This window comes from Malaclemys terrapin, chromosome 10, assembly GCF_027887155.1.
Source record: "Malaclemys terrapin pileata isolate rMalTer1 chromosome 10, rMalTer1.hap1, whole genome shotgun sequence".
In the NCBI taxonomy this organism is placed as follows: domain Eukaryota; kingdom Metazoa; phylum Chordata; order Testudines; family Emydidae; genus Malaclemys; species Malaclemys terrapin.
The window spans coordinates 18,771,777-18,786,574 of record NC_071514.1 but is presented as its reverse complement, the minus strand read 5'-3'; the positions used below and the strand labels follow the sequence as shown (position 1 = coordinate 18,786,574).

At 40.0% G+C, this 14,798-nt stretch overlaps 1 protein-coding gene across 5 annotated transcripts in view; it reads left to right on the top strand.

Annotated features, from left to right (window-relative positions):
* The window catches only part of PDE8A (phosphodiesterase 8A), a 258,360-nt gene that overhangs the window by 129,876 nt on the left and 113,686 nt on the right, over window positions 1-14,798 (top strand). Inside the window, exon 1 of one of the 5 annotated variants that reach the window (XM_054042374.1) lies at window positions 13,004-13,231. The exons of the other annotated variants lie outside the window; for them this stretch is intronic. The gene's annotated coding sequence lies outside the window, so the exon portion shown is untranslated. Of the gene's footprint in view, window positions 1-13,003; window positions 13,232-14,798 lie in introns of those variants that run through there. 5 annotated transcript variants of the gene reach the window in all.

Sequence of the window (14,798 nt, the reverse complement as noted above, 5' to 3'; positions counted from 1 at the left end):
GTTTTTAATGAAAGCTGTAGATGCTTATAGTCATTAATATGTATTGATAAAATGTAAGCTGCTTGTTTTTTTAGTTCAAATGACCCATGATGAGCTATTAAGGTGAAGTTCTGCAATGAGAATTAAGCTTGTCCCCAAGCTAATTACTATTTCTTGTTTAATTGCTAGGTATAAGGTCATACAAGTCTCTTCATACTTCCATTAGCAAGCAAGTTAGATTTGTACTATTTAGTTTCACAGCATTATTTGACATCTACATTTGTCACCTATTCATTTCAACTGTGTTTAGCATAATGGTAATTTTCACAGTATTCCAATGTGAATGTGATCTTATGTATCAGATGCGACTGATGTGGAGTATTTAAGGAGAGGGAGTTGTACTAGTAAGGTATAAGAATTTAATAAAAACAAAACTAGATCTCTCTCTTATATCCAAATTTATATTTGTTAATGTGACCAGTATTCACACAAGACCACTAGATTATTCTGCAGCCGCATCCAGTTGTTACAGGTCTTGTATACAATGCCTTATACACTTAAGCACATTTGTGCCATTGGCGTTATAAACTGCCACATTTCCCATAAAGCAGTGGGATTTAAATTTGTAAGAATATTCCACTTTAAGTTCTAGGGCTAGATTTGGCTCCACCACAGCTCCTTATGTTTCTTAATTTTTATCATTGCTTAAATGTTCATTGTCCTTTGCTCTTAAGATTAATACATTTATCTTGCCATTATTTCAGTTTTATTTGCTGCCTCTTTATTATTTCTGCATCTGATAAATTTGCTAGTTCTACATCTTCCATTACCATAGAACCTGAGCACCTCATAATCGTAAAGGTACTTATCCTCTCAACACCCCTGTGAGGTAGGGAAGTGCTATTATCCCCATTCTTCAGATGGGGAATTGAGAGAGTAAGTGACTGGCCAATAGTTACACTGGAAGTCTGGGGTAGAGCAGGACTTGATCCCTGGTTTTCCAACTCCTAGGCTAGTACCCTAATCGCTGGGTGGGTCAACAGTCCTCTAATTACTGCTACGTATTAGATCACACGCGTGTTGTGTTACTGGGAAGAAATTTGCTTTATAAAAATGAATATTTAGGATATATTCTGGCTGGATTTCCATAGCACTAGAGTCTACATATCTTGTATTTACCTCTTCACTAGGTGGTGTGGGTACCTCAGGCAGACCTCATAATCCTCATCATTCCCATATCACTTTGATTAATGGATGAAGAGCTAACTGGCAAACCCAGCCTTCTCCGTCACACAATCAGGAAATTTAATTTTGGAGCATTTTAATATTCCTTCCTGACTTCCTTTTTGTTCTGTTAATTTTATCTGTTAAAAATACACTCATAATAAAGTTGCTGTTCTCATTGGCATCCCTTCTTACCCATTCAAAGACTGTCCCAGGACATTTTTTGAGTGCTGGAGAGTTGTACTGGCTTATGGAGCACTGGAAACTGAAATCCTTTATCCCTGTAACAGGCACAACATGGCTGGCAGCATCACAAACTTCCTCTCATTGTCAGGACAATGTGCCTCAACTCTGGCCAGAAGGGACCACACCCAGGTGTGAGAGGGTCCTTTGGCCTCAGAGACTGTTCAGTCCTTGGCCTCTCAGCTGAGATTGCCAACAAGGTTCCAGTGATGTTGGGAGATTTCATAATGGGAACATGCATCTACTAAGAACTCCACTATGACCATTAACTTAATTAGAAAAGTTACTGTGAACAGCCAGCTTCAGTCACTACCAGTTGGGCTCAATATGAGCCGGTGATTGGCTTCATATCCATTGCCATTACCAGTCACCTTTTCTACCCCTTCCGTTTCAAGAGGCTGGGTGAGGTGCAATTTGGAGTAAATGATTTCTGAGATGTAAGATTCAGTACACTAGGCTGCAGAGAGAATTTAGCAATACTCTGAAGGGCAGTTCCTCAGCTGGTGTAGATTGTCATAGTTCCTTTGGCTTCAGTCAAAGATTATTGCTCCCGTTTTACTGCAGTTATATGGCATAATTTTATATACACTCTTTCTTTACTTAAATGGTTTCAGTTAGAAAAGATCTTGTTTGAACCACTGCTAATCTCTTCTGGAAAGGCATCCAGTAATTGATCCTCACTCTAATTTGATCTTGAATTTTATAATGGATGATGTGAAGAAATTTGTATAATATACTGTGTTGTTGACAGGAAATGTTTTAATACAATAATATCAGGTTTATATATAAAATGCATTTGCTACGACTCTGCACCATGTCATGAAACCAAGGACTTCTGATACGCTGAGTGACTGATACAGAGATGGAGGTCTCTCTTCCATCCTTTTTGACACGAAAATATTTCACTTGCCCTCTCAACACTTGTAACGTTGTTTCCCTCTGGGCTTGAATTCTTTCCTTTGAAAAAACAATGTGATATTTCACAAATGTGGAAAAGAAAGGTAATTTTGGACATGTGTGTTTCTAACCTGTACAAATTGATGGCTGTTTATTCTTAGATTGAGTAAAAATCAAAGTACTGTTTCTGATCTGCTGGATCCCTTTTTAGAATGCTGTCTGAGCATGTTTTCAGTGGATTTAATATATATTTGCAGCTGACAGCATGGTAATCTTAGTGATTCAATAGTTTCATTGCAACCTTGTTGTTGTCCAAGTTATTTTTTCAAATATTTTTAAAGGTTTTTAAAAATCTTAAAATATTCCTCTAGTCTCTGTATATACATGGTTGATTAACTGTAGCCTATTATGATTTAAAAACCCTAGAAGAATGAATGTTAGCTTATTACAACCTCCCTACTTATGAGCTGCCAGTTGTTCAAAATGCTGCATCATTCTTTTTATCTTGCAGTCATTTTACAACCTTGTTGTGGATAATCTTTATTGGCTCTCTTTGCCAGTGGATTGATTGTATGGTTTTACTGTTTGTTTTATATTGTTTTTTCTGGTTGCTTTTTCCCTTCAGTGATTTACTTTAGATTTAAAAGAGGGCAACTTAGTATCAAGCAACTCTACTTTATTTACAGTGTGTTTTTGATGTCAGAGGAGGCTGCAGAAAACCCTACAAATACTCTTAGAAATTCTCAGCTGTGGTAAATTGTCACAGCTCCATTGACTTTAATAGGACTGTAACAATTTACACCAGCTGCAGATCAGCTTCTTGTGGAAGACAGAGCAGAATGCTCCTCTTCTACTAACCTTTGTAGCTTGAATTTTTGTCTAGCTCTTTAGAAGGAGATAAGATTTTCTAATGAAATAATAGTCTTGTTAACAGCAGAAAAGCAAGTGATGAGAACAAGACATTTTATGAGGTAGCCACAATGTGGCAAAACCCACCTACAGATAAACTGTTCTTCCCTGCTGTTCTACAATTGGGATATAGTGCTATAATAAATTCTAAGGCCTAAAATCCTGGGCTGTTCCTGTACTTAAAAAATAACTACCTCCCCCACTTTCTTGGGACCAAATAAGGGATGTAACGTAGTCTGTTGTGTTACCAGACTATTCTGATTTCTTCATATGACTGATGAAGCATTTTTGGAATCTTCTGCTTTGCTTTGGGCCCGTATGGTAATTGTGATCACTTCAAACAATGGAGCATCACATTTGCTATAATTTATCCAGTGAAAGACCCTTGAGTATTGCAGATTGACACTGAAGAGCTAATTTGAAACTAGGAATATCAGAGCATGTATTGTGTTTCGTTCACAGTGAGCTTATATACTGCAACAAATACCTTCACAGGGAGAAAATGCTGAGTATTAAAGAGCTCTTTAATCCAGTGGAGAAAGGCATAAAAGGACCAATAGTTGGAAGCAGAAGCCAGCCAAATTCAAATTTAGAAATTAAGCACATGTTTTTAACTGTGAAGATGATTAACCATGGAAACAACTACCAAGGGAAGTGGTGGATTCTCTAGCTATTGATGTCTTCAGATCATATTTTTCTGGAAGATATGCTTTACCAAATCCAAGTTATGCTTTAGTCCAGGGATAGGCAACCTACGGCACGCGTGCCGAAGGCGGCACACAAGCTGATTTTCAGTGGCGCTCACAGTGCCCGGGTCCTGGCCACCGGTCTGGGGGGCTCTGCATTTTAATGTAATTTTAAATGAAGCTTCTTAAACATTTTAAAAACCTTATTTACTTTACATACAACAATAGTTTAGTTATATATTATAGACTTATAGATAGAAAGAGACCTTCTAAAAACGTTAAACTATATTACTGGCACGTGAAACCTTAAATTAGAGTGAATAAATGAAGACTCGGCACACCACTTCCGAAAGGTTGCCGACCCCTGCTTTAGTCAAACACAAGTTATTGGGCTCAATACAGGCTAACTGGGTGAAATGTAATGGCCTGTGTTACACAGGAGTTAGACTAGGTGATCAAATGGTCACTTCTGGCCTTAAACTCTATGACTTCATGAAGGGTACAGCTTCTTTGTGCAGGAGGGGAACTTTCTCAGGGGCCAGTCCAAAAGAACCACACACCACTCATCACTTTCCTGTGTAAGGGCAGGGTGCTCTTCTCTGGTCTGGCCTTCACTGATAAAAATTAGGGCTGTCAAGCGATTAAAAAAAATTACGCGTGATTAATAATAGAATACTATTTATTTAAATATTTTTGGATGTTTTCTACATTTTCAAATATATTTATTTCAGTTACAACATAGAATACAAAGTCTACAGTACTTACTTTATATTTATTTTTGATTACAAGTACTTGCACTGTAAAAAAACAAAAGAGTATTTTTCAATTCACCTAATACAAATACTGTAGTGCAATCTCTACAAATATAGAATTATGTAAAAAAAAAAAAAACCCCTGCATTCAAAAATAAAACAATGTAAAATTTTAGAGCCTGCAAGTCCACTCAGGCCTACTTCTTGTTCAGCCAATTGCTCAGACAAACAAGTTTGTTTACATTTGCAGGAGATAATGCTGCAGCTTCTTGTTTACAATGTCACCTGAAAGTGAGAACAGGCGTTCTCATGGCCCTGTTGTAGCTGGTGTTGCAAGATATTTACATGCCAGATGTGTTAAAGATTCATATGTCCCTTCATGCTTCAACCACCTTCCAGGGGACATGTGTCCATGCTGATGATGGATTCTGCTTGATAACAATCCAAAGCAGTGCGGACTGACACATGTTCATTTTCATCATCTGAGTCAAATGCCACCAGCAGGAGATTGATTCATGTGCTAGATGAGGGTAGCAACAGTAGGTCATTAACAGTAAGCTGTAAATTTTGCTATTATTCTTTGTAATACAGAGATGGTAAACACCACAAAGGTTGTACTTTCATCTTCTAATCATAATAAAAAGCTTGTTTGGTTTTAGTGTCAAAATTGTAAAATCTTACTTCTTCTGAAGAAGCCCTAAATTCCCAGCCTGACCAAGTTAAGCCTGGTTTAAGAGTTAAAATCAATATTTTTTAAAAGAAACTTTGCTCTTTTTCTATCATGGTCCGGGACATTGCTGAATGAAATCCAGCTAGATCATGCAAAAGACTTCAGTCCTGCACACAAGTCTTCAGGAAATTTGTGCAAATATTCAGAATGATAAGAAACCACTTCTCACATTGTAAGCTAAAGTCACATATGGTTTCTATAGATTTCCCTCCAGTTATGTAATTGTATGCAAGTGACTGAAGAGAAGCAACATGATAGTACTAGATTCAGAGATTCAAATGGCCAGCCCAGCAACTAGGCAACAATGTAATGTTTGTTGACTCAGTAAAGCTGAGTACAGGAACCAGCTCCAGTTTCTCATCCTGTAGAAACACTCGTGTTCAAAGGGAGGAAAGTGTGCCACTTGCTAGAGAGAGGACATTATGAGACGGGAGTATAAAGTGGGTAAAAAATGGCAGCTTGCTGGAATGGAGGCCCTAGTCAGAACACATCTAGGTTAGCCTTTCCTGGAATGGACATGGATGGGGGACACAAGCCACTCCAAATGCCAGTGATTATGCACACACCTCACCACCTCTAAATAAATAAATACAGTTTTTAAAAAATTAACCATGTCAAAATCCGTTATTTCAAAATATACATTATGTTCAGTAATTTACTCGATCCAACCAGACCTTGTCTTCTGAGCTCTGCACTACTGAGAGATGCGCCTTCTCCTTTAGAGCTCACTAGAAAACCAAAGTAAGCAGAGCAGACAAAAAAATTCCCATTATTTGCCGAACTAGGGAAGCTCAAATTTTCAAAAGTGTCTGCCAATTTTGGAAGAAGTCCAACTTGAGTCACCTAGGACATGCTTTTCAAAGGCGCTGAGCACCCACTTTGACTTCTTTTGGAAGCAGGGGCGCTCAGCACTTCTGAAAGTCAGGCCCCAGACCTTCCAAAAATAAAGGCACCCCAAACAGTGGACCCCTTTGAAAATTGGTATCCATGCTTTTTCCTGTATCAGCCATCAGGCCATTGGTACACGTAAAACTAAAATTGATTGGATACAAGTTAAGCAGACAGATTGCTTAGCCCATTGCTTCTCACCCAAGACTGTTTATTAGTTTAGAAATATTCTAATGTACATGAGGGCAGAATTATATATATTTAATTTATCTGTAAATTTCCATTCTAGAACTACTCATGTACTTTGAACTAATTGCCTTTCATATGATACTCCTCTCTGCTAGCAAGTTGCTTGAGAATGCGTGTGGTTTTTGGACTCCATTTAATAAAGTGGGGAACTCTCTCAACCCGTAGATTTTGAGCCTGAGATGTGATGCCATCTGTTGGAATGAGGAGGTCGTAACCCAAAGAGCCCAAATGGCTGCTGTCTGAGAATTCAAAACAAAGAAATAGACTTTTTTTAAAAAATGTATCTTTACTCATTGCCTCCAGTTTTCTACCCTAGATCTCAGGTCTAAGAATTATGCTTTTATAACAGTAGCCAGGGCTATGGCTTCGCCTCATTAACTTAATCTTTTTCTACTCTACCCTGAAGGGTCTTGACAATTGCAATGAGTCAGCAGGAACTGGGCAGCATTGCTGCAGAGTCCTAATATTCACTATTGGGGCTGGTCAAGATAAGAACCCCAGCACACTGTAGAGTATCTTTAAAGTACCTTAAAGTGTTATCAGCATATGTTTGTTTAGTGGTAAAGAGCAGACATCTCCTGCTTTGTACAATGGAGTTCTTGGGGGGGGGGGGGAATCAATAAGCAGGTGGACAAGGGGAATCCAGTGGATATAGTATATTTAGATTTTCAGAAAGCCTTTGACAAGGTCCGTCACCAAAGGCTACTAAGCAAAGTAAGCAGTCATGGGATAAGAGGGAAGGTCCTCTCATGGATTGGTAACTGGTTAAAAGATAGGAAACAAAGAGTAGGGAATAAATGGTCAGTTTTCAGAATGGAGAGAGGTAAATAGTGGTGTCCCCCAGAGGTCCGTGCTGGGTCCAGTCTTATTCAACATATTCATAAATTATCTAGAAAAAGGGGTAAACAGTGAGGTGGCAAAATTTGCAGATGATACAAAACTACTCAAGATAGTTAAGTCCCAAGCAGACTGCAAAGACCTACAAAAGGATCTCTCAAAACTGGGTGACTGAGCAACAAAATGGCAGATGAAATTCAATGTTGATAAATGCAAAGTAATACACACGGGAAAACATAATCCCAACTATACATATGAAATGATGGGGTCTAAATTAGCTTTTACCACTCAAGAAAGAGATCTTCGAGTTATTGTGGATAGTGATCTGAAAACATCTGCTCAATATGCAGCGGCAGTCAAAAAAGTGAACAGAATGTTGGGAATCATTAAGAAAGGGATCGATAAGAAAATATCATATTACCTCTATATAAATCCATGGTATGCCCACATCTTGAATACTGTGTGCAGATGAAATGAATAGGCAGCAGGTTTAAAACAAACAAAAGGAAGTATTTTTTTTCACACAATGCACAGTCAACCAGTGGAACTCCTTGCCAGAGGATGTTGTGAAGGCCAAGACTATAACTGGCTTCAAAAAAGAACTAGATGAATTCATAGAGGATAGGTCCATCAATGGCTATTAACTAGGATGGGCAGTGATGGTGTCCCTAGCCTCTATTTCCCAGAAGCTGGGAATGGGCGACAGGGGATGGATCACTTGATGATTACCTGTTCTGTTCATTCCCTCTGGGGCACCTGGCATTGGCCACTGTTGGAAGAGAGGATACTGGGCTAGATGGACAGTTGGTCTTACGCAGTATGGCCATTCTTGAGCTGATGGGAAGCACTCTCCTATAGATTTTAAAATAGAACTAAACATATTTCAGAAATGTTAACCAAAGTGTGCCATAACCTATTACTGTTCTTCTGACAGGTAGAGAATTCTATCTCTAGATACCAGGCCTGATTCGCCTCTCATTTGACTGATGTCAATAGAATTCCTTCTTTGGGTTTTTTAATGTATATGTTTCAATTAGGATTTTCATCATCAGAGGACAAGAAAAGGATTTCAGTCAATTGAAACACACAGAAATCAAACATCCTTTCTCAAATTACATTGTAATGCTTTGAGGCACTAAGGGCCAGATATTGAAAGGTATTTAGGTGCCTAAATTCCAGGTAGGGGCCTAGTAGGATTTTCAAAAGTGCCTATCTGATACATAGGCATTGCCCATGGGATTTAGGTGCTCAGGCACTTTGAAAATGTCTTTCTATGCCTAAATGCCTTTAAAAGTTGGGTCCTATATATGTTCAGTTAGGTCATTCCAGTTATATGGCTTACATGTTGTTCACTTTTGAATCAGCCCTTGCTGCAGTCCCCACTGCTATCTTTTTAGCATGCTAATGCATGTTTGTCTACCCAGGCTGGGAGCACGCTCCCAGCTGCAGTGTAGACATATCCGCTAACATCAGTACAAATTCTGAGTAAACAACAAAGATACTTCAGGCCTTGGTAGGACAAAAACAGTTCTTTCTCTCGAGTGTTATGTTTTACTGAGTCATCTTCTGTATTGTCATACATGGTACATAGGAATTTCAACCATGAATTTTTCTTGCAATAGTTTGTGGTGTTTTTAATAACTGTAACAGTCGCTTACTATCTCTTATACTCTATCAAGGATATTAATAATTAAACAACTCCATCCACAAAGGGGATTGGTGGGATTGTATACAATTGGTGCTTGTACAGAATATATAGCCGTGGTCACTGCAAAGCTAAGATGTCAAGAGGTGCAGGGTAGTTCAGTGGCTGGATTACAAGCTTCTGAAAAACAGTAAGAGGAGTCTCTTCACCAAGTCTAAATGCTACTTAATAGTGGTAAGTATCAGAGGGGTAGCTGGGTTAGTCTGTATCCACAAAAACGAGGAGTCCCACAAAAGCTTATGCCCAAATAAATCTGTTCGCCTTTAAGGTACCACCGGGCTCCTCATTGTTTTAATAGTGGTAGAGCCTAGGATTTGTTAAAGCCAGGTTAAAATCCTTCTTCTCGTTATAAAAGCGCTCCAACTGCTGGGTTTTTGTTGTGTGCCTGGAAGGAACTTTCATGGCTTCAGAGGTTTTAAGCACCTCACCGTCAAATGGAGTATAGCAGCCTTTACTGCCTGTTTTGTCATGTCCCTTCTTCACCCCAAATATCAGGGAGGATTTCCAGTTCATCACTGCCTGTGTGTCACTCAGAGTCCATGTCCAGCTGCTGGCTCTTTTTCTCAAGCTTTTCCTTTACTTTTTCTACCTTCAGCCGTGTCAGGCTGTGGTTTTGTGTGTGTGTGTGTGTGTGTGTGTGTGTGTGTTTTGTGTTTGGGGTTTTGTTTCTTTGTTTTTGAAGCAGTAGTCTGCTGTCACATAATATAGATTGGATTCAGTGCTTCATGAAGCCTTTATTTACCTTCCATGGTTTTACTATGAGCCCTGAGCAAGGGCATTGTGGTGGTGTATTGTCAGTGGAGCAGACTTGGAAGCAGATGTCGACGCAGAGTCACCAGTGTTTTGAATGGAGACCTGTTCCATATGGCCCTCTTTGACACACCTCTGAATACAAAGTTAATAATAAACTGCACTCAAGCTGTGGTGGTGACTAATGCCTTCTCCATTTTCCCCAAGAAGGACTTTTGTGCACACCTTTCCCTCAATCCCTCTGATATCCTTGATCCTAAGAGTCCCTTATTGCCTGAGGCATATCTGACTCTCATTGGAAGTGGCAGTGGCTAAATCCAACACCGAGGATCTCATTGCATTTGCATCATACAGCTCCAGAGCACCTTTAAGCCCAGATCTTGGGAGTTGTTTGCTGTCAGCATGGTGTCTGGGATAGCAGGTCTGGTCAGAACATTTCCATCCAAATGAAATTTCAATGAAAATAGGAAAAGGAATTATGAACAATCTCCTGAAACCTTTTTCAAACTCCAGTAATGATCAAGAGGTGGTGGTGGTGGTAGCTGTGACATTTTACTGATCACCACAGAAGTATGTAGTGCTCAGAGTCTTCCAAGTTGTTCAGGAAAGATATATAAGTGTAAATGTTAAAGGTTTGTTGTCTGTTGCCAAAGTAGCTCCTATCACTTGTTCCATACACAAACATCATAAGTACCTTCTTCTCCTATCTCTGTCTTACTAACCTCATCCTTCAGAATTCATTTGGCTGCTAATTTATTTTGGCTTCTCATGATCATAAAGGTAGACTGGCTTCTGCTAAACTCTGAAAATCAGGATAATGAAAAAGATCCCTTTCCTGTGCATGAAGACGCCCCTACTTTAATAGGATGTTAATGAAGTATTAATGAAGTTGATAAAAACCTCCTGTTAACCTCAGATTTCTTCCATGGAAGGTGTTTCTGGAAGTGAATGAGCTCAAGGCTCTAAGGTTAATTAACTCTACTTTGAGGTTTTTTTGAGGATGGGGTGGTCACCCTATGTAAGAAAACTTCCTATTCTGCACAAACATGTTGTCTGAATTCCGCCTTATTTAATTAATCATCATGTCAATTTTTGACCCTTTGGCTTTTTGTCGGAGCAGTTGGAGGCTCTTAAGAATAGAACTATGCAAATAATTTTTTCACTGAAAAATGCGGATTCGAGTTGACTGAAACAGTTTGTGAATTTGGGTTGATTTTTTAATTGTTTTGCTCAAATAATTTTTTAAGATTGTGACTGTTGAAATTGTTTGCTTTGACATTTCTGAATGAAACATTTATTCTTAATTTCAGAAAGAGGTTTTGTTTAGAAATTTCCTTAAATGTTGTTTAAAAAAACAACCCTCAAATGAATTGTCAGTTTTTTCCCTGATTATATTTGGTTGGGCCACTAAACCAAAAAAATGATTATTTGTACAGCTCTCCTTAGGAGGGTGCAGAGCTGGCGCTAGACATAAGCCAACTAAGCAATTGCTTAGGGCCCCAAGCAGCTCAAGGGGGCCCCCTATTCACTTTTTATATCAGCACTTGCCTGTTTTAGTAGGGGAAGAGGGCAAATATTCCTGCTTAGGGCCTCCAATGGGCTAGCACTGGCTCTGAAGGTGCATCTAGCTTTGTTTCTTTTGACCATCGTAGCTTGATCTACCCCAGGGGTCGGCAACGTTCGGCATGCAGCTCGCCAGGGTAAGCACCTTGGTGGGCCGGGCCAGTTTTATTTACCTGCTGACGCGGCAGGTTCGGCTGATCGCGGCCCCTTCTGGCCGCGGTTCACCGTCCCGGGCCACTGAGGGCGGCAAGAAGCGGCGCGGGCGAGCGATGTGCTGGCCACGGCTTCTCACCGCCCCCATTGGCCTGGGACGGCGAACCGCAGCCAGTGGGGGCCGCAATCAGCCGAACCTGCTGCGTCAGCAGGTAAATAAAACTGGCCCGGCCCGCCAGGGTGCTTACCCTGGTGAGCCGTGTGCCGAACGTTGCCGACCCCTGATCTACCCTATCTCCAAAGAAGCTGTTTAAATGGCTGACTGAATATCTTTCTCAGTTTCAGTGGTAGCAGTGTTTGTCTGTATCAGCAACAAAAAATGGGGAGTCCTTGTGGCACCTTAGAGACTAACAAATTTATTTGGGCATAAGCTTTCATGGCCTAGAACCCACTTCATCAGATGTATGAAGTAAAAAATACAGGAGCACGTATAAATACATGAAAGGATGGGGGTGCTTCACCAAGTGTTAGGTCAATCTAACGAGATAAATCAATTAACAGCAGGATACCAAGGGAGGAAAAATAACTTTTGAAGTGGTAAGAGAGTGGCCCATTACAGACAGTTGACAAGAAAAGAATAAATGGACACAAATCTGACATCAGGAATCATAACATTCAAAAACCAGTAGGAGAACACTTCAACCTCTCTGGTCACTCAATAACAGACCTCAAAGTGGCAATTCTTCAACAAAAAAACTTCAAAAACAGACTCCAGTGTGACTCTATAGAACTGGAATTAATTTGCAAACTAGATACCATCAGATTAGGCCTGAATAAAGACTGGGAGTGGTTGGGTCATTACAAAATTTAAACTTAATTTCCCCAATACTAATTTCTCCCTACTGTTACTCACATCTTCTTGTTTTTATTCAGGAGATTAGCAGGGTAACAATATGGGGTTCCTAACACATCTTTACAAAGGACTGCTACTTGTAATATAGCCTTGAAGTGTGAATCAATTTTTGGCCAAATGGTGTTTCAAAACTTCTTTCCAGGTTCCAACTCTTCCTCAAACTAGATAATTAATTTTTGTCTAGATTGAATTTATGCTCGTTTATTGGTTTGTGATATTTTTATTCCTCATAGATTTCAAAACAAAAAGGTTGTCGCTTAGTTATCTCTTTGGTGTGGTGGTCTCTCACCATTTTGCTATTCTGTAATCTGATTGTTGCCTTTGTTATTTTTACTCACTAGTCTTTTATACAGACACTCTTGGAATATTTTACTCTCAGGAGTGGAGAATATGAGTACTGTTTCTTTAAAAATATAGCAGGAAGGCAGGTCAGGGAGGAGTTGTAGAAAGTTCTAAATAGAAGCTGTACAGTGAAGCAGAGCAATGGGTTGCCGTAGGTTTAGGGATAATAGTATTATTCTGATAAAATCCCTTGCTCAGTGTGAAAGTTGTTTTCTGTGGTTCTTTGCCATTGTCCTGCGATATGGTGTCAGAAGCCAACTCATTTTGAACCAGTATAAATAGGAGGAAAAGCAAATGCCAAACTTCTGCAAGACATTTAGTCTGGTAAGCCCAAAGACTGGCATGAGAGGAAGGAGCTTGACCAGATTTTGAACAGCAGTGACACTTACTCCAGAGAGCAGCAAAATACAGGTCAGCTTATTAATTCATGTGTTGAGGAATGAGGCTGAAAAGATTTATAAATCATTTGTCTTAAGGGAAGAGAAGTCATCCTCCATATCCATGGCTCCTAGCTCTGCCCCTTTTGCACTGTACCCACAGTGTAAAGGCAGAAGGAAAGCTGCTTTAACAGGGAATTTCCTTGCATAGGGAAATCCCTAGATGTATAAGGTCAGTACAGACCATTCTGTGTCAGCCACTCCCACTCTGGCTTCCTGTGGAAGTGACGTGCCAGAGGTGGGGAGAGAGAGATGGCCAGAGCATGCTACGTTGTGGCAATCTTGGGCCAGTGGAACAATGCTCAGAGTGATACAAGTTAGAGCAGTCCTGTGGTTGCACTGGCCAAACTGGCTCCTCATTGCTTCTTGATCAAGGGGGTGGAAAGTTGGGGACTGTTCCCTCTTTCAGGCCTGCCAAGCAGATATGAGCCTATCTGAGGCTCTAACCCACAGTCTCTAATTTAACTGGTGCCAGCAATATTCTTGTCACTAGGTGCAGCTACTGGATTATGGCAAGTTCCACTCCACCCTGCAAGTACTATACCAACAACTTTTAGCCACAAGACCTTCTAGCATTGTTAGAGAAATCAGTATAGATTTCCCAAAAGTGTGTTGCTTGAGAACACTTATTTTTTAGTAGTAAAATGATTATAGCAGCTCACATTATCCATCTGTTTCCTAGCTGTCTCTTTTCCCCTGCCACTCAGAAGGTGGTCTTCTTGAGCCACACCCATTTTGCGTGGAAAAATTCTGTCTCTGTATAATTTTTTTTAAAATTCAGAGGGATTGGGGAACTCAGGTAACTAATTGGATTAATGAAAGGTGCTGGTTTTAGAGCATTGCTTTAGATTTAGCTCAGTTTAGGAGTATGTTACTGCCTGACTGGTGTAGCATATGTGCAATAAATCAGACCGGTTTCTATAAGGCAGGTCATCCACCATCAGCATTAGCTTTGTTGAGTCTCTGCATAGAGGTCCATGGTTGACTATATCTGGGAACTGAGCAACCCTCTCATCCATTGAGGTGGCCCCTATGGGACAGGGTTGCGGCACATTACCAGAGCAGTGCTGGGAAGCGTGCACTGCCGACACTGATACTGTACTTGCTGTGTGGATAGATAGAAAATGTCAGTCTCTCTTCTGTCAAATTGGAAATGTAAATGAGTACTTAATTTCCTTTAAATGAATGGAATATATCCATATCTCAACATTAGATTCTGATGGAACATCATCTATGCACATCTATGAGGTCTATGTATTAAATCTATATATGATCTAGTTTTTCCTCCTTGACTCTACTTTGGCACATCAAAAAAAAAAAAAAAAAAAAAACACCCTCAAAAACTGAAAAGGCTACAGGAGCTGATAATTCTCCCTGGGAAGAAAGAAATCTGAATGGATTCCAGGAACAAAAGACCCTCCTCCCCAAAAAATGGATGAGAGGGAAGAGGTGGGCATGACCACCCCCTCTTCTCCTCATCATCCCTCTAGCCGCAATGTCAACATTTCACCCCTCCCCCTGTTTCAAATTAGATTTCAATG